This window comes from Hyperoodon ampullatus, assembly GCF_949752795.1.
Source record: "Hyperoodon ampullatus genome assembly, chromosome: X".
Taxonomy (NCBI): domain Eukaryota; kingdom Metazoa; phylum Chordata; class Mammalia; order Artiodactyla; family Ziphiidae; genus Hyperoodon; species Hyperoodon ampullatus.
In genome coordinates this window covers 84,694,540-84,718,026 of record NC_136913.1, presented here as the reverse complement: position 1 = coordinate 84,718,026, position 23,487 = coordinate 84,694,540, and positions in this window count along the sequence as shown.

The following is a 23,487-nucleotide window of genomic DNA, read 5'->3' as shown; positions in this document are numbered from 1 at the left end:
CTCCCCAGCCTGAGTGAGCAAGAGGGCCCTAAACAGACGCTGCTATAACCCTCTCCTGTTGGGTGAGAAAACAGATGCTTGAGGGTGACCTACACACAGAGGCAGGACCAAAATCAAAGCTGAACCCCATGGGCTGTGCAAACAATGAAGAAAAAAGGAAATCTCTCCCAGCAGCCTCAGGAGCAGCAGATTAAATCCCTGTAACTGGCTTGGTGAACTCTGCATCTGTGGAATACGAGTAGACAGGTAGACAATGAGTGTTCCTAAAATTGAGGCAGTGGGCTTTGGGGCCAACTGTGAACTTGGGGTTTGCTTTCTGCGCTTGATCTGTTTTTGGTTTTATGTTAATCTTAGTTTAGTTTTTAGTGTTTGTTTTCATTTGTTGGTTTGTTTACTGGTATGGAGTGCTCTTTCTTTTTTTTTTCCCTTCTCTTTTTGCGAGTGTGTGTGTGTATGTTTCTTTGTGTGATTTTGTTTGTTTAGTTTTTCTTTTACCATTTGTTTTGGGGTTCTGTCTTTTTTGTTTGTTTGTTTGCTTGGTTTGTTGTTTTTGGTTTGGGGGTATTTTTTTCTTCCTTATCATCCATGCCGTGTGGCTGGCAGAGTCATGGTGATCTGGCCAGGTGTTGGGCCTGAGCTTCTGAGGAAGAAAAGCCGAGCCCAGGACATTGGATCACCTGAGATCTCCCAACCCCATGTAATATTAATTGGCGAGAGCTCTCCCAGAGATCTCTGTTTCAACACTAAGACACAGCTCAACTCAACTGCCAGCAAGCTCCAGTGCTTGAGACCCCATGCCAAACAACTAGCAAGACAGTAACACAACCCCACTCGTTAACAGAGAAACTGCCTAAAGTCATACTAAGCTCACAGATACCCCAAAACACAACACTGGATGCGGCCCTCCCCACCAGAAGGACAAGATCCAACCCAACCCACCAGAACACAGGTACCAGTACCCCCACACACAACAGGAAGCCTAAACAAGCCACTGAACCAACCTCACCAACTGGGGGCAGACACCAGAAATAAGAGGAACTACAATCCTGCAGCCTATGAAAAGGAGACACCAAACTCAGTAAGTTCAACACAATAAGGCAGAGAAATATGCAGCTGAAGAAGGAACAAGGTAAAACCCACCAGACCAAACAAATGAAGAGGAAATAGGCAGTCAATCTGAAAAAGAACTCAGAGTAATGACAGGAAAGATGATCCAAAATCTCAGAAATAGAATGGAGAAAACACAAGCAATGTTTAACAAGGACCTAGAAGAACTAAAGAGCAAACAATGATGAACAACACAATAAATGAAATTAAAACTACTCTAGAAGGAATCAATAGCAGAATAACTGAGGCAGAAGAACGGATAAGTGACTTGGAAGATAGAATAGTGGAAATAACTTCCTCAGAGCAGAATAAAAAAGAATGAAAAGAATTGAGGACAGGCTCAGAGACCTCTGGGACAACATTAAACACACCAACATTTGAATTATAGGCTTCCCAGAAGAAGAAGAGAAAAAGAAAACTTCTGAGAAAATATTTCAGGAGATTATAGTCAAAAACTTCCCTAACATGGGAAAGGAAATAGTCAATCAAGTCCAGGAAACACAGAGAATCCAATACCAGATAAACCCAAGGAAAAACACTCCCAGAGACATAGTAATCAAACTGACAAAAATTATAGACAAAGAAAAAATATTAAAAGCAACAAGGAAAAAATGAAAAGTAATATACAAGGAAACACTCATAAGGTTAACGGCTGATTTTCAGCAGAAACTCTAAAGCCAGAAGGGACTGGCAGGACATACTTAAAGTGATGAAAAGGAAAAACCTACAGACAAGATTACTCTACCCAGCAAGGATTTCATTCAGAGTCTACAGAGAAATTAAAACCTTTACAGACAAACAAAACTTAAGAGAATTCAGCACCACCAAACCAATATTACAGCAAATGCTAAGGGGAATTCTCTAGGCAGGAAACACAAGAGACGGAAAAGACCAACAAAAACACACCCAAAACAATTAAGGAAATGGTAATAGGAACATATATATCAATAATTACTTTAAATGTAAATAGATTAAATGATCCAACCAAAAGACACAGACTGGCTGAATGGATACAAAAACAAGACCAGTATATATGCAGTCTACCAGCGACCCACTTCAGACCTAGGGACACATACAGATTGAAAGTGAGTGGATGGAAAAAGATATTCCATGCAATTGGAAATCAAAAGAAAGCTGGAGTAGCAATTCTCATATCAGGCAATATAGACTTTAAAATAAAAACTATTACAGAGAAAAAGAAGGACACTACGTAATGATCAAGGGATCGGTCCAAGAAGAAGATATAACAATTGTAAATATTTATGCACCCAACATAAGAACACCTCAATACATAAGGCAAATGCTAACAGCCATAAAAGGGGAAAACAACACTAACACAATAATTGTAGGGGACTTTAACAGCCAACTTTCATCAACGGACAGATATCCAAAATAAAAATAAATAAGGAAACTCAAGTTTTAAATGACACATTAGACCAGATGGACTTAATTGACATTTATGGGACATTCCATCCAAAAACAACAGAATACACTTTCTTCTCAAGTGCATATGGAATGTCCTCAGGATAGAGCATATCTGGGGCAAAAAATCAAGCCTCAGGAAATTTAAGAAAATTATAATCATATCAAGCATCTTTACCAAACACAATGCTATGAGACTAGATATAAATTATGGGGAAAAAATGTAAAAAAATAAAAACAAATTGGAGGCTAAACAATACACCACTAAATAACCAAGAGATCACTGAAGAAATCAAAGAGGAAATCAAAAAACACCTAGAAATAAATGATAATGAAAACATGACAAACCAAAACCTGTGGGATGCAGCAAAAGCAGTTCTAAGAGGGAAGTAGATAGCAATACAATCCTACCTCAAGAAAGAAGAAAAATCTCAAATAAACAACTTAATATTACACCAAAATGAATTAGAGAAAGAAAAACAAAAAAACCCCCAAAGTTACCAGAAGAAAAGAAATCATAAAGATCACACCAGACATACATGAAAAAAAAATGAAGGTAAAAATAGCAAAGATCAATAAAACTAAAAGCTGGTTCTTTGAGAAGATAAACAAAATTGATAAACCAATAGCCAGAGCCATCAAAGAAAAAAGGAAGGAGACTCAAATCAATAGAATTAGAAATGAAAAAGGAGAAGTAACAACTGACACTGCACAAATAAAAAGGATCATGAGAGATTACTACAAGGAATTATATGCCAATAAAATGGACAACCTGGAAGAAATGAACAAATTCTTAGAAATGCACAACCTTCTGAGACTGAAACAGGAAGAAATAGAAAATATGAATAGAACAATCACAAGCAGTGAAATTGAAACTATGATTAAAAATCTTCCAACAAACAAAAGCCCAGGACCAGATGGCTTCACAGGCGAATTCTATCAAACCTTTAGAGAAGAGCTAACACCTATCCTTCTCAACTCTTCCAAAATATAGCAGAGGGAGGAACACGCCCAAACTCATTCTACGAGGCCACCATCACCTTGATACCAAAGCCAGACAAGGATGTCACAAAGAAAGAAAACTACAGGCCAATATCACTGATGAACATAGATGCAAAAATCCTCAACAAAATACTAGCAAGCAGAATCCAACAGCACATTAAAAGGATCATACACCATGATCAAGTGGGGTTTACCCCAGGAATGCAAAACTTCTTCAATATATGCAAATCAATGAATGTGATACACCATATTAACAAGCTGAATGAAGAAAACCATATGATAGTCTCAGTAGATGCAGGAAAAGCTTTCAACAAAATTCAACACCCATTTATGTTAAAAACTCTCCAGAAAGTGGGCATAGAGGGAACCTGCTTCAATATAATAAAGGCCATATATGACAAACCCACAGCTAACATCATTCTCAATGGTGAAAAACTAACCCATTTCCTCTAAGATCAGGAACAAGACAAGGATACCCACTCTCATCATTATTATTCAACACAATTTTCAAAGTTTTAGGCATGGCAATCAGAGAAGAAGAAGAAATAAAGGAATCCAAGTTGGAAAAAAAGAAGTAAAACTGTCACCGTTTGTACATGACATGATACTATACACAGAGAATCCTAAAGATGCTACCAGAAAACTACTAGAGCTAATCAGTGAATTTGGTAAAGTAGCAGGATACAAAATCAATGCACAGAAGTCTCTTGCTTTCCTATATACTAACGACGAAAAATCTGAAAGAGAAATTAAGAAAACAATCCCATTTACCATTGCAGCAAAAAGAACAAAATACCTAGGAATAAACCTACCTAAGGAGGCAAAAACCTGTATGCAGAAAACTATAAGACACTGATGAAAGAAATCAAAGACAGTACAAACAGTTAGAGATATATACTATGTTCTTGGATTAGAAGAATAAACATTGTGAAAGTGGTTATACTACCCAAAGCAATCCACAGATTCAATGCAATCCTTATCAATCTACCAATGGCATTTTTCACAGAACTAGAACAAAAAATTGTTCAATTTGTATGGAAACACAAATATCCCGAATAGCAAAAGCAATCTTGAGAAAGGAAAATGGAGCTGGAGGAATCAGGCTCCCTGACTTCAGACTATACTACAAAGCTAGAGTGATCAAGAAATTGTGGTACTGACACAAAAACAGAAATATAGATTAATGGAACAGGATAGAAATCCCAGAGATAAACCCACACACATATGTTCAACTTATCTTTGACAAAGGAGGCAAGTATATACAATGGAGCAAAGACAGCCTCCTCAGTAGTTGTACTGGGAAGAAACTGGAGAGCCACACGTAAAATAATGAAATTGGAACACTTCCTAACACCATGCACAAATATAAACTCAAAATGGCTTAAAGACCTAGACGTAGGGACTTCCCTGGTTATGCAGTGGTTAAGAATCTGCCTGCCAATGAAGGGGACATGGGTTCGAGTCCTGGTCCAGGAATATCCCATGTGCTGTGGAGCAACTAAACCCATGTGCCACAACTATGGAGCCTGCGTGCCTAGAGTCTATGCTCCACAACAAGAGAAGCCAGTGCAATGAGAAGCCCACGCACCGCAACAAAGAGTAGCCCCTGCTCGCTACAAGTAGAGAAACCCCATGTGCAGCAACAGACTCAAAGCAGTCAAAATTAACTAATTAATGAATTAATTAATTAATTTTAATAAAATGACGTAAATGTAAGGCCAGACACTTTAAAACAGACACTTTTTCCTCTAAGAGACGAAAACATAGTCAGAACACTCTATGACGTTAATCGCAGCAAGATCCTTTTTGACCCACCCCCTAGAGTAATGGAAATAAAAACAAAAATAAACAAATGGGACCTAATTAAACTTAAAGCTTTTGCACAGCAAGGGAAACCATAAACAACATGAAAAGACAACCTTCAGAATGGGAGAAAATATTTGCAAATGAAGCAACTGGCAAAGGATTAATCGCCAACATATATAAGCAGCTCATGCAGCTCAATATCAAAAACTCAAACAACCAAATCCAAAACTGGGTGAAACACCTAAATAGACATTTCTCCAAAGAATATAGAGAGATTGCCAGCAAACACATGAAAGGATGCTCAACATCACTAATCTTTAGAGAAATGAAAATCAAAACCAAAATGAGGTTTCATCTTACACCAGTCATAATGGCTATCATCAAAAAATCTGCAAACAAATGCTGGAGTGGGTGTGGAGAAAAGGGAACCCTCTTGCACTGTTGGTGGGAATGTAAATTGATACAGCTACTATGGAAAACAGTATGGAGGTTCATTAAAAACTAAGAATAGAACTACCATATGACCAAGCAATCCCACTACTGGGCATATACCCTGAGAAATCCATAATTCAAAAAGAGACATGTACCACAGTGTTCACTGCAGCACTATTTACAATAGCCAGGACATGGAAGCAACCTAAGTGTCCATCGACAGATGAATGGATAAAGATGTGGCACATATATACAATGGAATATTACTCAGCCATACAAAGAAATGAAATTGAATTATTTGTAGTGAGGTGGATGACCCTAGAGTCTGTCACAGAGTGAAGTAAATCAGAAAGAGTAAAACAAATACCGTATACTAACACATATATATGGAATGTAAACAAAACAAACAAACAAACAAAAAATGGTTCTGATGAACCTAGGGCCAGGAAGAAATAAAGATGCAGACATAGAGAGTGGACTTGAGGACACAGGGGGTGGGTAAAGGGAAGCTGGGAGGAAGTGAGAGAGTAGTATTGACATATTTACACTACCAAATGTAAAATAGATAGCTAATGGGAAGCAGCTTCATAGCACAGGGAGATCAGCTCGGTGCTTTGTGACCACCTAGAGGGGTGGGATAGGGAGGGTGGGAGGGAGGATCAAGAGGGAGGGTATATGGGGATAGATGTATACATATAGCTGATTCACTTTGTTATACAGCAGAATCTAACACAACATTGTAAATCAATTATACTCCAATTAACATAAGAAAAAAAGAAATAAAAATGGCTTGGTATGATGAAATTTTCATAAATAATCTAAACATAATTGTTGTGAGCAAGTAAATTAAATAGATATGAGCAGGATAAAAAATTTTAGGTAAATTAAAAAAATAATTTCCCCAATTCTTCTGTAACATGAAACCTTAAAATTATGCAAAGTTAAAATAAATGATGAATAATCATGAAATATCTAGGTCATTTTCAAATAAGGTAAAATACTGAAGCATTCATTACTGAACATAGTTTCATCCACTTTTACAGAGGAACTAAAGATACTTGGGTCTACTAATAAATAATTTTGTCCCACACTGAGAAACGTACTATGAGAATTCATATGTTTTTAGAAATTATTAAAAGCATTTATAAATTTGTCAAGCCACAGAATGTTAATAAAAAACACAGTTCACAATAGTTTACTTCCTTATTTCTTCTAAAAATTAAAGTTTTATTTATGATAAGAGAAAAGCTACGAAGAATGGAGATGCATTTTTCTTGAGAAAAAGAAAGTAATTTTGTCTTGAAGTAATACTGGGTATTTCAGGATGGGAAAAAGGAAAAACATAGAACAAAAAAAGGTTTGTGGAAAACGAATCTTGAGAAAGAAATTTTATGCACGTTCAACTTGGTTAAGATTAGAATGAACTCAGTGAAGATAAATAAATTTTAATATCAAAAGTAAGCTGGTACAAAATTAGAATTTGGTTTTCTCTCTGTTAAAAGGACAAAGTTTTACTCAGCTTTGGTCTTCTTTTGATAAAGGATTGTAAAAGTTTCCTTACCTTTTAGGTATTCTTCCTAGAAAGCAAAGATTATGTGTTTTACCAAAGTAATTTCCAATAACAACTATTTAACTTTGTATTTGTCTGTGAAGTCTTCGATTTTTACTTTGGTTAAATGGATAAATAAGTATTGTTTCACTGTGAAGTATGATCCTATTTGACCAAGTGGTTTTGAATCTTTTGATGTTTTTGACAAATTTTGAAGTTTTTGACAAAAATCAAATTCTAAACAAACTCTTTTTGACTTTGAACCAACTTTGAGATTTCCCACAGGACCCCTAGAACATCTCAAAATATTTGTTCTCTCTCCTTTAAAAAGAGAGATGTTAAACTAATTAGGTTTATTTGATATGTTAAATTACATGGGAAGCATTGTCAAATAAGAAGTAATACTAAGCCTTCTTTACGTTATATTTGTATACATATATGTGTTCCAGAAGTTCTGTGAAATTCCCGGAAATCTGTTATGTCCTGGTATAATATTATGACTCATAATTCCAGTTATCATCTTAAAATATATATCACAGAAATAACTACATTTCTTTACCAAATGAACTCTCATCAGATCTTTAACAATGGACATTTTTAAGTCTTTGTTATTTACAGAGAGTTTTATTGTACTAGTTGCTTTTGTAAAACTGTTCCTACAAAAGTACTCCATCTTCAGGGAGATTCATGGGAAAAACTTTGGTAAGTATAGGTTCTGATAACTCTAAGGTCATAAAAATGAACTGTATTCAAGCAGAACAAGTATTAATTACATGGCAGTGAATGACCTGAAGAACATGATTATAATTTTTTTTGTGATTTTTTGTTTGAAACAGTACTGCTTCCTTATAGCTTTTTTTTTTCCAGATGTAAAGAAACCTTTTCTCTTAAGCGATTGATGACTTACAGCACTTTGTTAAAGTATACATTTGTAAACAAAGATGAAAAATTTATTTTTCTTCTACCTGATCCCTCCATAATTTGGAAACTCTTGAGCATTTTTTAAAATGGAAATGTAGTTAATTACTTGCATAAGTTCAATAAGAATCTGTTCTCCTTGTTACAGGACACAATTGGAAACATTGGCTAAAATACCAAATCTTATGGCTGAGAGAGATGTGTATAGACCCTGATATGATCAGACAGCTTTAAAGAACTACTTGGAAAAATCATCCTTGTACCTTGCTTATAGGGTTCCCAGCAGCCTCCAGGTGAGTAAGGAAGGTTACTGCCTGGCAGGCCCAGGAACCTCAGATATTTGGGGGGGACTTGAGAAGAAAGGAATTCACCTAAATTATATATATTGCAAGTAAAATCCAATAGTGAATTCTTGCCTTGGCCTCAGAGGTCTTTAAGATTTCAATATGAGATTTCTTATGAAAAGTTCCAGCAAAGTAGTCTTAAAAAGATTTTATATGGTCAATCGCTATTTTTGCTGCACTTATGTACATAATCAAGCCAAGTTTAATGCAAACAAATTAGTTTTACTATGATTACCTTTGGTTAAAATCATAAAGAAAAATCTCATGTTTACACCTTTGTAGATATTACATTCTAGACCTGTTAGTTATATTTGAGGTTGTGTTATATAATTGTAAACTGAACTGTATCCTGAATTCTAGTTCCCTCAAATAACTGGCAACAGCTCTCCAAACTAACATTTCCAATTTTCTCTCACTCTTCTGATTTGGAATCACTAAGAACAAAGATTTCCCTTGAGTATCCTTCAAAGGAACTATAACAGAAACTCCTCACCACCCAGATGGCAGCCAAACTTCAGGGACTTGAACCTTAGATATATATCTCACAGCTGAAGAAGTCTCCACCTGACATTTGGTTCTGTACACCAGCTGGAGAACTCAAAATCAAATTGACTAGGAAGTCACCTACATCAAGGTAGATTGCTTCCTCCCAAGACACTGGATTAAGACTTCATACTTTACACCTAAGTCCATTTCTTCTTGTTCTTGTTCTTCTCCTCCTTCTTCTTCTTCTTCTTCTTCTTCTTCTTCTTCTTCTTCTTCTTCTTCTTCTTCTTCTTCTTCTTCTCCTTCTCCTTCTCCTTCTCCTTCTCCTTCTCCTTCTCCTTCTCCTCCTTCTCCTTCTCCTTCTTCTTCTTCTTCTTCTTCTTCTTCTTCTTCTTCTTCTTCTTCTTCTTCTTCTTCTTCTTCTTCTTCTTCTTCTTCTTCTTCTTCTTCTTCTTCTTCTTCTTCTTCTTCTTCTTCTTCTTCTTCTTCTTCTTCTTCTTCTTTCCCTTTACTCAAGGATTGTCCTGGAAAGATAATGCCATCATCCATACTTCCATTCCTAAGCAGGGTAAACTGGAATTCAGAACAACATTTTTTTCAGGCTAGGAGATTTCCTTCCCACTTAACTGACCCTTGGCTTGAATAGGCAAATGCAACAGTCCCTGAGAATGAATCCATTAGCAGTGCCGCCTTACTGAAGTGGTTTGTGCCCTTCACAAAAGATAAGATAGGATTTATCTTCATCTGTGTCCTTGGGCATATGGATACCTAGATGGCTGGCATATAACCAGGTAATACTTCTTGGGTTATCTAACTGTGTCCCTAAGTATTTGCAAATGAACTGAGACACCTCATTGGTCAACTCCCCTGAATTTACATCAGTGAGTTAGAATGGACCTACCAGGAGATGTTCATGACTCAGAATTTGTTTCCTTTGGCAGGGCCCTACTTCCCTGGTTAGGAGAAAATATAAATAAGAAGATGATCAGGAACCTCTCATTAGCTCTTAAAAATATTGCAGAATCCACTGCTAAGACAATAGCTGTCCAACTAAAATCCTTAGACTTTCTGGCCAAAGTTCTTGATAATAGGATAGTCCTTGATTATCTCTTAGTTGAGCAAAGTGGTGTCTATGCTGTGGCCAGCACCTCCTACTGCACCTGGATTAACACTTCTGGGAAAGTTGAAACTCAGTTACATAAGATCACTGAACAAGGGGGTGGTGGTGGTGGGATGAATTGGGAGATTGGAATTGACATATATACACTAAAATGTATAAAATATATAGCTAATAAGAACCTGCTGTATAAAAAAATAAATAAAATAAAATTCAAAGAAAAATCACTGAACAAGTAATTTGGCTTAAAAAGGTGACTCCTTCAAGCTTTCTCTGACTTACTTGATTTTGATTCATTTGGGTCTTAGTGACAGTGACTCCAAAATGCACTCCAAACATTGGGAATTATCCTGCTAATAATAATCATAGTAGTCTCCGTAGCACATGTATTCTCTCAAAAGGTTTAAATACATGTTCACAGCCACTAACCACTAAGCAAATAATCTCCCTAGGACTGGAACACCAGAAAAGAGATGAAGAAAGTGATTGGCTCAAAGACTGTGAGCCTGAAGTCATGACTTATGAATACCACACAAAGATCAACAAAAACTGTGAGAACTTCAGAGCCATAGCTGGGAAGGGTGCTAATACCTTAATAAATTTTGATCAAATCTCTCAGTTACACTGAGAGTCTGAGCAAAAGGGGAGAATTGTTTAAAAAAGAGACAACAGGCTCAAAATGGAGTCATTTGTTCTAATCCCCATGTCAGCAAACCAAGACTTAATACCTAACCTAATTGCAATTTCAACCTCTCCCAGGAATTTAAGGAATGTAATCTTAAATTAGTCCATCTGGAGTTTTCGGGTCAGCAGTAGTGAGGTAATCCACTTGATAGAACCCTTCCAACCCCCAAAGAAGGATGAGGTAATCTGCTCTTTCCTTACCTCCTCCCCCTCTGCCTATAAAAGTCTCCCATTTTGTTCAGCTCTTTGGAAATCATTTCTATTTGCTATTTGGGATGCTACTTGATTCATGAATTGTTGAATGAAGCCAATAAGATCTTTAAAACTTTACTCAGTTGAATTTTGTTTTTTAATAGTACTAATATTATCTTGATCTAATTTGTACCCACAGGTTGGTAAATCCTGGGAAACCTCAATTTTTTAATATTAGTAACAGTTTATGGTAGTTATTTTTACCCATTATCCCTGTTGTATAACAGTGATTACGTATGGAGATTTATTTTCTTCACTTAGCTGCAAGGAGACCATTATTTATTCTCTGTCAACCTTCATGGCTGTTTCTTTTTAATCCCCTTTGTTGAATCTTTCTCATCTCACAGACCTCTAAACATTGTAGTTTTCCAAGTTTAAATCCCAAGACCGCTTCTCTCCTCTTCTATTTACATTCATGTCTTGGATGATCTCATTCTGGCACATGGCTTTAAAATACCATCTCTATACAGAAAACTCCTAAAATTAAATCTCCAGCCTTGATCTCTACCATGAATTCCAGACTCAATCTAATTTCCTGCTCAACATCTCCATTTAGATGTATAACAGACAACTCAAATAAACTATGTCCCAAACTGAACTCTTGATTCTTAACATCCCCTAACCAGCCTGGCCCAAAGACTTTTCCATCTCAGTTAATGGTAACTTCATCCATCTTGTTGCTTAGGACAAAATTCTTCGTGTCAACCAGATTTTTCTTTACAATCCACATCATACATACTTACATACATCATACATATGTACTTGGTACATATCACCAAATCCTGTTGGCCTTATATTCAAAATACACGTTATCCAGAATCCAGCCGCTTCTTACCACCTCCACTTGTACCACCCAGTCTAAAATCAACATCAAGCACTAATTTTCTAACTAGTCTCTTGGCTTCCGCCCTTACCCCTTTCTCCCCAGCTGTGAATTCTCCCCACAAAAGTTAGAGTGAACCTTTCAAAATGTAAATTAGATCATTTCAGTCTTCTACTCCAAACACTTCAGTGGTTTCCCATGTCACTCAGAATAAAGTCTAATTTCTTGGTCTGGTCTACAAGGCACACTTGATCTCATCCCTGGCTTCCTTTCTGATTTCACATCCAATACTTTCCTCCTATCTCAGTGCTAGCCACACCGGCCTCCTGCTGTACCTTAAATTTAGCAAGTAGGATTTTGCTTTAGGGCCTCTGTATCAATTGTTTTGCCTTGGTTTGCTCTTCTTCCAGACATTGCCTCCATATCTTACCCCCCATTTCATTCAGGTTTTGCTCAAATGTTATCATCTCAGAAATAATTTCCTTGGCCAACCTACCTAAATAAGTCACCTTCCCATCTCCCATCACTCTCTGTTCCTTATCCTGCTTTATTTATCTTCATGTATTCCTTTAAATTTTCAATTTATTATTGCCTCTCTCTCTCTCTCTCTCTCTCTCTCTCTATATATATATATATATATATATATATATATATATATATATATATGTATATAATGTAAGCTTCAGAGTAGCATGGACTCTGTATTTGTATTTGTGTTCAATACTGATTTTCCAGCATCTAGAATGGTGCCTGGCACACAGTAATATCAGAAGAAAATGTCTATTGAATCAATCAACTAGGGAATAGTGCTAAATATGACTAATAGGACTAAAAAATGTACTAGTAAGGGTCAAAATGTTAAAGAAAGCTAAAAGTACCACAGAATATTTTTGTAGAGCAGTCATTAAATTATTTGAGTATATGTAGCTTTTTCTATTTTATAAGTCACAAATTAAAGAAATAGTTTAATTATTCCCCATGAAATGGAGTTACTTAGGAACATCTGATAGCATATTGTGCTAATACATATAACAGTTGGTAGATATCTGATGAGCATGTTCATGTCTCAGTCACTCAATTCAACAGATATTGTGATGATTTTGACCATTTTACCAATTTATATTATTTATGTTCTAAGTTACATATCATTTAATTTACATCCATAATAAAGATTCCATGAGCTAGAGAGCTTATATCTACTTTGTTCTCCCTAACTTATGAACTTTCCAATTCCATTTCAACTCATACTTCCTTCTTTCAACTATTTACACCATGATAGATATAAAGCACATCTACTACTATATTAATTATTGAATAGGTACTTAGTAAATATTTGTTGAATAAAAGCATAAATATTATAATAATTATATATATTTACCTCAGTATGATTTCAACCAGATATAAAAGTTACTAACATTAAAGCTTATGTACTATAGAGACAAAAAGCATACCAGTGGTTATCCAAGGCTGGCCATTGGACTGCAAATGGACTTAAGGAAAGTTTGGAGGTTGATGAAATATGCTAAAACTGGATTTAGAAGGGGGGAGATTGTGTGGGGAGTTGACACAATTCTATATATTTATTTAGAAAAATCACTGAGTTGAACACACACAATGAGTATATTTTGTGGCATGCAAATTATGCCTCAATAAAACTGTTAGTGTGTGTAGAAGCTCAGGATATCATAAGTATTTCAAAGAATAATGCATAAAAAAGAAACTTTAGGGATAAATGTAATCATTTGCCCTTAATATTTATTTGGAACAAATATTACATAAAGTAACAATATGTCTTTTGCCGAATATTGCTAACAAATGAAAATCTTTGAATATTATCATAAAGGGTTATGAAGGGGAGAAGAATATGCCATCCCCAAATATGCCTCTTTGGCATATTGATCATTTGAAGCTGATTATTTTTTAAGGCTCAGACACAGGAGAATCTCTGAAAACAGTAGAAGGTGACTTTTGTGAGTGAAATTTACATTTATAAGAAAACCCTCCATTTGTAAGGGTGTCTCCTTCTCCATACCAGGAAGAGGAGGATGACTAAATCTCTAGAAGCTCTTATCAATGGAGAAGGCTTGGCCTTAAATCTGCATAACAACTACACCCTTGTTTACTGTGCTTTTCCTGATCTCCTCCCTTAACTGGCCTCCCCCCCTCCCCAACATCTTGTTTTCTGTCTTTTGGTGGTGGAGATGGTATTTAAGGTGGTGACTTGGGCCATTTGGGAGAGTTACTCAGTTTTTCCGGAGTATCTCCCAAGTACAAAAGAGGTATACATGCTATTAAACTGCTGTTTGTTTTTCTCCTGTTAATATGCCGTTTATTACAAGGGAGGGAGTCTAAAGCCAAGAACATAGGAGAGTAGAAGGAAAATTATTTACCCCCTTGCAGCTGGAAGCAATTATAAAAACAAATTATTTGATTTCTATAAGCAAAACACATAAGAATTCTGAATATAAATTCATAAAAACATTTCAGTCTATTTTGATTCTATAATACAAAATTATGTTTCAATTTACATTTTAATATATACTTGCTCCTGAAACACAAATATAATATATGCTATTTATATATTAGCAAACCATACTTTTTCTCACATAATTGATTAAAATTGAATAGTGTTTCAAGTGGGAAAAATAAAAGTCTATATTTAATAAGATGTACAATAGAATTTACTTAAAATAAATTTTATAATGTAATATTTAATAATACAGTGATCAAACATAATTTTTCATTTAAAATTATTTCTATATAACTACTGATGCTGAAAACGTGGCCTCTGTGCACCGGTGTGAAATCAAATCTCTGAGACAGATTTTTGGGTGAAGTAGAAAAGAATAGCTTCATTGCTTTGCCAGGCAAAGGGGGACACAGCAGGCTCCTGCCCCAAAAACTGTGTGTCACAACCCAGGAGGATTTGTTGAGGAATTTTATAGCAATGGTTCAAGGGTGGGGTTGCTGATAAGGACTAGGGTGTGTGCAAGGCCTGCACTCCTTTAATCTGGTCTCAGGTAATCTCTTGATGAGCTTCTCTGGTTCCTTTAATCTGTCCTCAGGTGGTCTTCTCTGGAATGAAGAATGCTGACATCTTCTATTTATTGGGGGTTTTAGTTTTTGCAAAAGAGCTCAAAGATATTGTTTTGTGTATCCCTTGAGGTGGAACCAGGACCCTGCCCCCAAGGCTGCACTATTGTTTCTTGGCTGTTCCTCCCTTGTCTCTGTATCCACTCCCTTCCCTGTTTAGTAACTATTTGAATCTGCCCTTTGGGACTCAGGGAAAGTCATGGAGGCTGGAGTCTGTTTCCTACAAACAGGGAATGGGAGACACATAAAGGTGTCCATGCCCAGGAGCCCCACAGGGTCCTGCTCAGTTTCACTATCACCCAGTGTTCTCCAGAGAAACAGAACCAGTAGGAGATATGTATATATTTAGAGAGAGAGATTTTTAAGGAATAGTCTATCATCACTGTAGGGTTGGCAAGTTCAAAATTCATAAAGAAGACTGGCAGCCTGGAGACTCAGGCGGGAGTTGATGCTGCAGTCTTCAGAATTTCTTCTTTTCCAAGAAACCTCAGTTTTTGCAGTTTTTATTCCTAAGGCTTACAATGGATTGGATAAGGCCCACCCATATTACTGAGGTCCTCTCTTTGCTAAAGTCAGCTGATTGTAGATGTTAACCACATCTAGAAAGTACCTTCACAGAAGCACCTAGATTAATACTTCATTAAATAACTGAATACTACAGCCTAGCCAATTTGACACATAATACTACCCATCACAATAACTGTTTATGCAAAAATCACAGAATATTTTTTCTATATTCCCAAGAGGATTTTTAAATTATCAATTTGTATGAAAGGGGTTCAATAATAATACATTAAAAATGTTGGAATCCACTGGTCAGGAGCAATGGCTTTTCCAAATTTTATTTTTATATTCATAGAAATTTGTTTTAAAAAACAATCATGAAAAGAAACTCTAATATCTAAAAGAGGGAAAACAAAACTTTTATGGTGAAGATGTGAAGACTCCCAGAACCCACCCATTTAGCTTTCTGTCAGTCTTGACCATAAGCACTGCTATGGAACCCTAGGATATCTCAGTGCACTTTTGTAAACTGTTGATATGCCCAAATTGTAAACTCAAATGCCTCCAGGAATAAGGAAAGTAACAGAAAAACGTGAAGCCTATCAAGAATTGGCACTTGGTAGCATTTCCATGAACACAATGAGGAGTGGTGGGAACTGTGGTATATTGGAACAAACAGATCCTGTTTGAAACACAGCTGCTCCTCAGCTCTTGCCAATTGGTACCTTAATGGAATGCAGGTCCCATGTTGGCAGATCTCCTAATTGTTCAATTGCTGAAAATCAGGATTTTTATGTAAGATCTTTTGATTTCAAAATTTGTGATTTTTTTAGTGTAAGATCTCTTAATCTCAAAATTTGTAATTAATTTAAGACAGGTTTAACACTTTATATAATAAACAAGTTATGCAGACCATATTTAATGATCTGTTTGCAGTGTCTGGCTTTTAGCATCAATTCCAGATCATTTTGCTTGGTCAAATAACAATAACACTTTGATTCTAATATCTTCCATTGCCAATTCATTCTTAAAATATATAACACAGATTTTCTTTTTTAAATATAAGACGAAGTCCTAAAATAAATGCTCTATTACTGGTCATATATTTACATTTGGTAGTTGAAAACAATTTCTTATGTTAAAAACTACTATCTGTTTTGCCAAATTAAATTTTACTATGTGCTTTTTCTAATACAAAAAAATATATTACTTAAGTAGCACTTAAGTAGTTAGGAGAAAAATTCCACATTTCAGAGTTCTTGAATAATTAGCAACTTGATTTAATTTTTTTTAATTTTAAGATAATTAAATAATTTTTTTAGAAATGAATTAACTCTGATATTATTCCCCTTACTCCCTTCTACACACATACACACACACACACACACACACACACACACATTGTTGCAGTTGTACTCCATTAAATAATTCCAGTTTTCACAGTTCTGTTATCTTCTTTTTCAGGAATATACACTTTCAAATACAACTGGGGAATAAAATTGTATTTTGGTAATCTATGGAGAATATAAAACTCTTGCTTACTTATAAGGAAGATATAAAAAATTATCATTGAACATTTATAGAGAAAAGATTGTTCATACTTCAACAGTTGTTTTTCCTAGTGAGGTGGCTGTTGTTAGTTTCCTTTCTTTATTTACTCTAAAAAGGCATATTCAATTTTCTCTCCCACTCAAAAGAAAATACACAGCATTGTGATTACTTGAAACATAATAGAGTAATTAGAGAGAAAATGTGCATAGAATTTTTATCAAGCTCTCACTTGGTCATGTGAACATGTTCAAGGTTACTTTGTATTGGCCAAATTCCAACCACTGCAGCAGCATCTGTTACTAACCAGGTTTATCTATCCTTTGAATTCAAATTGCATAACAGAGCACAATTATGTAGGATTTTTGGCAAATATTTTCTATTTTTTTACTGGACAGGAAAGAGTACTAAAAATGTCAAAATAACAATTTTGGAAAGAAAGATCTAATTTGAAACAGAATGAAAAGCTTTTGATCTATACTCTTTGCATTTTTATATTAAGTTAAAAGGATGGAAATAATGAAATTTTGCACAGTTCTCAGCATGTCATACCCAGCATGGCATGCTTGAAATGTGATCTTTGTTTCAACTTGGCCACCCAGAGAAGTAGACATGAATAAGAGATGTCTTTATACAGTGTGTGTTATTTAACAGAGACACCTCCAGACAAAGGCTTTTGCAAACAAATCCATGAAAGTGTTTGTATTGCAAAGGTTTTGCCCTGCTCTGCATTTGTGCTTGGGGTGACAAAATGGATAAGGTACATAGGTCCTGTCAGAGGCTTGAGGGAATTGATAAAATCAGTTTGCTCAGACATAACATCTATAGTCTTTTATTCCCCAAACAAGAATGTAACTAACTAAATTATTTTTTAAGAAAAACAAAACCAATAATGTTGAGTTACAATTGTGATGACAGTCTTCAAATCTGCTGATTAGCCAGTAACTTGGATTTTGTCCCCCACTGACAACTCTGTATTTCTTTCTGAAAATTATTGTGTGTAAAGTTCATCAATATTCTTAGAGGGAGAGTTAACATACCCCAGAAAATGAAGCTTACATTTTTGCAATAATGAGAAAAGAAAATAATACAGATATGTGGATTGTTATTCTCAGACTTCATTGTGTTATCTTTGCTAAAATAATAGCACATTCCCAGGTCCTAATATGTACTCAGGTTTATGGGAACCATTCCAAACCCAATTATTACCAAGATAAAATGTGAATATGTCAGAATGACTTATGATTGTTGATGGACTGCAACAAGAAATCTTCCATGACCAGAGCCAATCTTAATCCAAATACATAACCAAAGCATGACAGTTTTGCATGAAATTCAAAGTTACCTAAATCAAGTCTTTGGTTCAATGCCTTGTGATCATGCAAATCCACAGAGATACACTTGAAAGTATAGATTTCCAGGTCTTACCCCAGAACTACTGAATCAGAATCTCCATGGAAGGGATCTGAATTTTTTAATTTTTAAACAAGGTGTTTGGGAAACCCTGCTATAGCACAAAAGAGATTGTAACAATAGAAGACTGCATGATAATTGGAGGGGGGTGGACATATATTTTGTTTCCCATCCAGGACACTTTGAGAGAGAAAGGGGCATTACTAAAAATTATGCCAAAACAATAGGCATAAATGGGATCATTCTGGAGAAAGTGGAATCATTTGTCAATCTAATTTACTTCACACTTTTATATCACTATTTTTTAAAAAAGAAACTTTAATTTTGGGACTAGTTTTAGATTCACAGAAAAACTGAACAGAAGGTACCGAGAGTTCCCTTTTACCCACTGACCCTACACTCACAACCTCCCTCATTAACAACATGTAGTACATTTGTTACAATTGATTCACCTACACTGACACACTATTATCACTCCAAGTCCACAGTTTACACGGGGTTCACTCTTGGTGTTGTATATTCTATGTAAACGTATAATGTCATGTATCTATCATTATAGTATCATACAGAATAGTTTCACTTCCCTGAAAATCCTTTGTGGTTTGCCTATCCATACCTCCCTCCTCTCCAAACCCAGGCAACCACTAATAATTTTACTGTCTTCATAGTTTTTGTCTTTTCCAGAATGTCAGAGTTGGAATCATAAAGTATGTATGTAGCCTTTTCAGATTGTGTTCTTTCACTTAATATTCATTTCAATTTTGTCCATGTCTTTTCATTTCTTGTTAGCATATTTCTTTTTAGCTCTGAATAATATTCCATTGTCTGGATGTACCACAGTTTGTTTGTTTTTTTTAATCCATTCACCTACTGAAGCATATCTTAGTTACTTCCAAATTTTGACAATTATGAATAAAGCTGCTACAAACATCTGAGTGCAGGTTTCAGGGTGGAATATGTTTTCAGCTCATATGGGTAGATACCAAGGAGTGTGATTGCTGGATCACATGGTAAGAATATGTTTGCTTTTGTAAGAAACTGCCAAAGTGTCTTCCAAAGTGGCTATACCATTTTGCAGTCCCATCAACAATGAATGAGAGCTGCTTCACATCCTCACCAGCATTTACTGTTGTCAGTGTTTTGAGTTTAGGGCACTCTAACAGATGTGTAGTGATAGCTTGTTCTTTTAATTTGCAATTCTCTAATGACATATGATATTGAACATCTTTTCATATGCTTACATGCCATCTCTATATCTTCTTTGATGACATGTCTGTTTGGATTTCTGACCTTTTTTTTTTTTCCTTTGCGTTATGCGGGCCTCTCACTGTTGTGGCCTCTCTCGTTGTGGAGCACAGGCTCCAGACGTGCAGGCTCAGCAGCCATGGCTCACGGGCCCAGCCGCTCCGTGGCATGTGGGATCTTCCTGGACCGGGGCACGAACCCGTGTCCCCTGCATCAGCAGGCGGACTCTCAACCACTGCACCACCAGGGAAGCCCTCTGACCATTTTTAAATGAAATTGTTCATCCTCCTCATTGATGAGTTTTAAGAGTTCTCTAAAATTTTGATACAAGTCCTTTATCAGATGAGTCTTTTGTAAACATTTTCTTCCAGCCTGTGGCTTTTCTTATCATTGTCTTGAAGTTTTCTTTTGCAGGTCAGAAGATTTTAATTTTAATGAAGTCTAGTTTCTCAATTATTTATTTCATGTATCACACCATAGGTGTGTCTAAAAAGTCATTGTCATACACAAGGTTATCTAAGTTTTCTCCTACATTATCTTTTAGGAATTTTATAGTTTTGCATTTTACCTTAATGGCTATAAGCCTTTTTGAAATACTTTTCTGAAGGGTGCAAGGCCTGTGTCTACAATCATTTTTTTGCATGTTGATGACCAGTTCTTCCAGCCAGCACCGTTTATTAAAAAAACTCTTTGTTTCATTGAATTGCCTTCGCTCATTTAACAAAGATCAGTTAACTATACTTATGAGGGTCTATTTCTGGCCTCTATATTCTATTCCATTGATCTACTTGTCTATTCTTTCACCAATACCTCACTGCCTTGATGACTATAGGTTTGGAGTAAGTCTTGAACTTATGTAGCATTAGTCCTCCAACATGCTCTTCAGCACTGAGTTGACTATTCTGGGTCTTTTGCTTCTCCGTATAACTTTAGAATTCTTTTGTCAATATCCACAAAATAACTTGGGATTTTTATTGCAATTGTGTTGAATCTATATATCAAATTGGAAAGAACTGACATCTTGACAGAGTTTTCCTATTCATGAACATGGATTATTTTTCCATTTCTTGAATAATTCTTCTTTGACATCATTCATTAGAGTTTGCAGTTTTCCTCATATAAATCTTTTATAAATTTTTTTTAGATTTATACCTAAATAGTTCATTTTTTTGGTAGCTAATGTAAATGATAATGTGCTTTTTTCTTTTTTTTTTTTTTACAAATTTATTGGAGTATAATCGCTTCACAATGGTGTATTAGTTTCTGCTTTATAGCAAAGTGAATCAGTTATACATATACATCTGTTCCCATATCCCTTCCCTCTTGCATCTCCCTTCCTCCCACCCTCCATATCCCAACAATGCAGGTGGTCACAAAACACCAATCTGAACTCGCTGTGCAATGTGGCTGCTTCCCACTAACTATCTACCTTACGTTTGTTAGTGTATATATGTCCATCCCTCTCTCTCACTTTGTAACAGCTTACCCTTCCCCCACCCCATATCCTCAAGTCCATTCTCAAGTAGGTCTGTGTCTTTATTCCTGTTTTACCCCTAGGTTCTTCATTACATTATTTTTCCCTTAAATTCCATATATATGTGTTAACATACGGTATTTATCTTTCTCTTTCTGACTTACTTCACTCTATATGACAGACTCTAGGTCTATCCACCTCATTACAAATAGCTCAATTTCGTTTCTTTTTATGGCTGAATAATATTCCATTGTATATATGTGCCACATCTTCTTTATCCATTCATCCGATGATGGACACTTAGGTTGTTTCCATCTCCGGGCTACTGTAAATAAAGCTGCAATGAATATTTTGGTACATGTCTTTTTTGAATTATGGTTTTCTCAGGTTATATGCCCAGTAGTGGGATTGCTGGGTCATATGGTAGTTCTATTTGTAGTTTTTTAAGGAACCTCCATACTGTTCTCCATAGTGGCTGTACCAATTCACATTCCGACCAGCAGTGCAAGAGTTTTCCCTTTTCTCCATACCCTCTCCAGCATTTATGGTTTCTAGACATTTTGATGATGGCCATTCTGACTGGTGTGAGAAGATTTCTCACTATAGTTTTGATTTGCATTTCTCTAATGATTAATGATGTTGAGCATTGTTCATGTGTTTGTTGGCAGTCTGTATATCTTGTTTGGAGAAATGGGTATTTAGGTCTTCTGCCCATTTTTGGATTGGGTTTTTTGTTTTTTTGTTATTGAGATGCATAAACTGCTTGTAAATTTTGGAGATTAATCCTTTGTCAGTTGCTTCATTTGCAAATATTTTCTCCCATTCTGAGGGTTGTCTTTTGGTCTTGTTTATGGTTTCCTTTGCTGTGCAAAAGCTTTGAAGTTTCATTAGGTCCCATTTGTTTATTTTTCTTTATATTTCCATTTCTCTAGCAGGTGGATCAAAAAGTATCTTTCTGTGATTTATATCATACAGTGTTCTGCCTATGTTTTCCTCTAAGAGTTTGATAGCTTCTGGCCTTACATTTAGGTCTTTAATCCATTTTGAGCTTATTTTTGTGTATGGTATTAGGGAGTGATCTAATCTCATACTTTTACATGTACTTGTCCAGTTTTCTCAGCACCACTTATTGAAGAGGCTGTCCTTTCTCCACTCTATATTCCTGCCTCCTATATCAAAGATAAGGTGACCATATGTGCGTGGGTTTATCTCTGGGCTTTCTATCCTGTTCCATTGATCTATCTTTCTGATTTTGTGCCAGTACCATACTGTCTTGATTACTGTAGCTTTGTAGTATAGTCTGAAGTCAGGGCGCCTGATTCCTCCAGCTCTGCTTTTCGTTCTCAAGATTGCTTTGGCTCTTTGGGGTCTTTTGTGTTTCCATACAAATTGTGAAATTTTTTGTTCTACTTCTGTGAAAATTGCCAGTGGTAGTTTGATAGGGATTGCATTGAATCTGTAGATTGCTTTGGGTAGTAGAGCCATTTTCACAATGTTGATTCTTCCAATCCAAGATCATGGTATATCTCTCCATCTATTTGTATCATCTTTCATTTTTCCAGCAGTGTCTTATAATTTTCTGCGCACAGGTCTTTTGTCTCCTTAGGTAGGTTTATTCCTAGATATTTTATTCTTTGTGTTGCAATCGTAAATGGGAGTGTTTTCTTGATTTCACTTTCAGATTTTTCATCATTAGTGTATAGGAATGCCAGAGATTTCTGTGCATTAATTTTGTAACCTGCTACTTTACCAGATTCATTGATTAGCTCTAGTAGTTTTTTGGTAGCATCTTTAGGATTCTCTATGTATAGTATCATCTCATCTGCAAGCAGTGACAGCTTTACTTCTTCTTTTCCAATTTGGATTCCTTTTATTTCCTTTTCTTCTCTGATTGCTGTGGCTAAAACTTCCAAAACTATGTTGAATAAGAGTGGTGAGAGTGCGCAACCTTGTCTTCTTCCTGATCTTAGTGGAAATGCTTTCAGTTTTTCACCATTGAGGATGATGTTGGCTGTGGATTTGTCAGATATGGCCTTTATTATGTTGAGAAAAGTTCCCTCTAAGCCTACTTTCTGCAGGGTTTTTATCATAAATGGGTGTTGAACTTCGTCAAAAGCTTTCTCTGCACCTATTGAGATGATCATATGGTCTTTCTCCTTCAATTAGTTAACATGGTGTATCACATTGATTGATTTGCATATATTGAAGAATCCTTGCATTCCTGGGATAAACCCCACTTGCTCATGGTGTATGATCCTTTTAATGTGC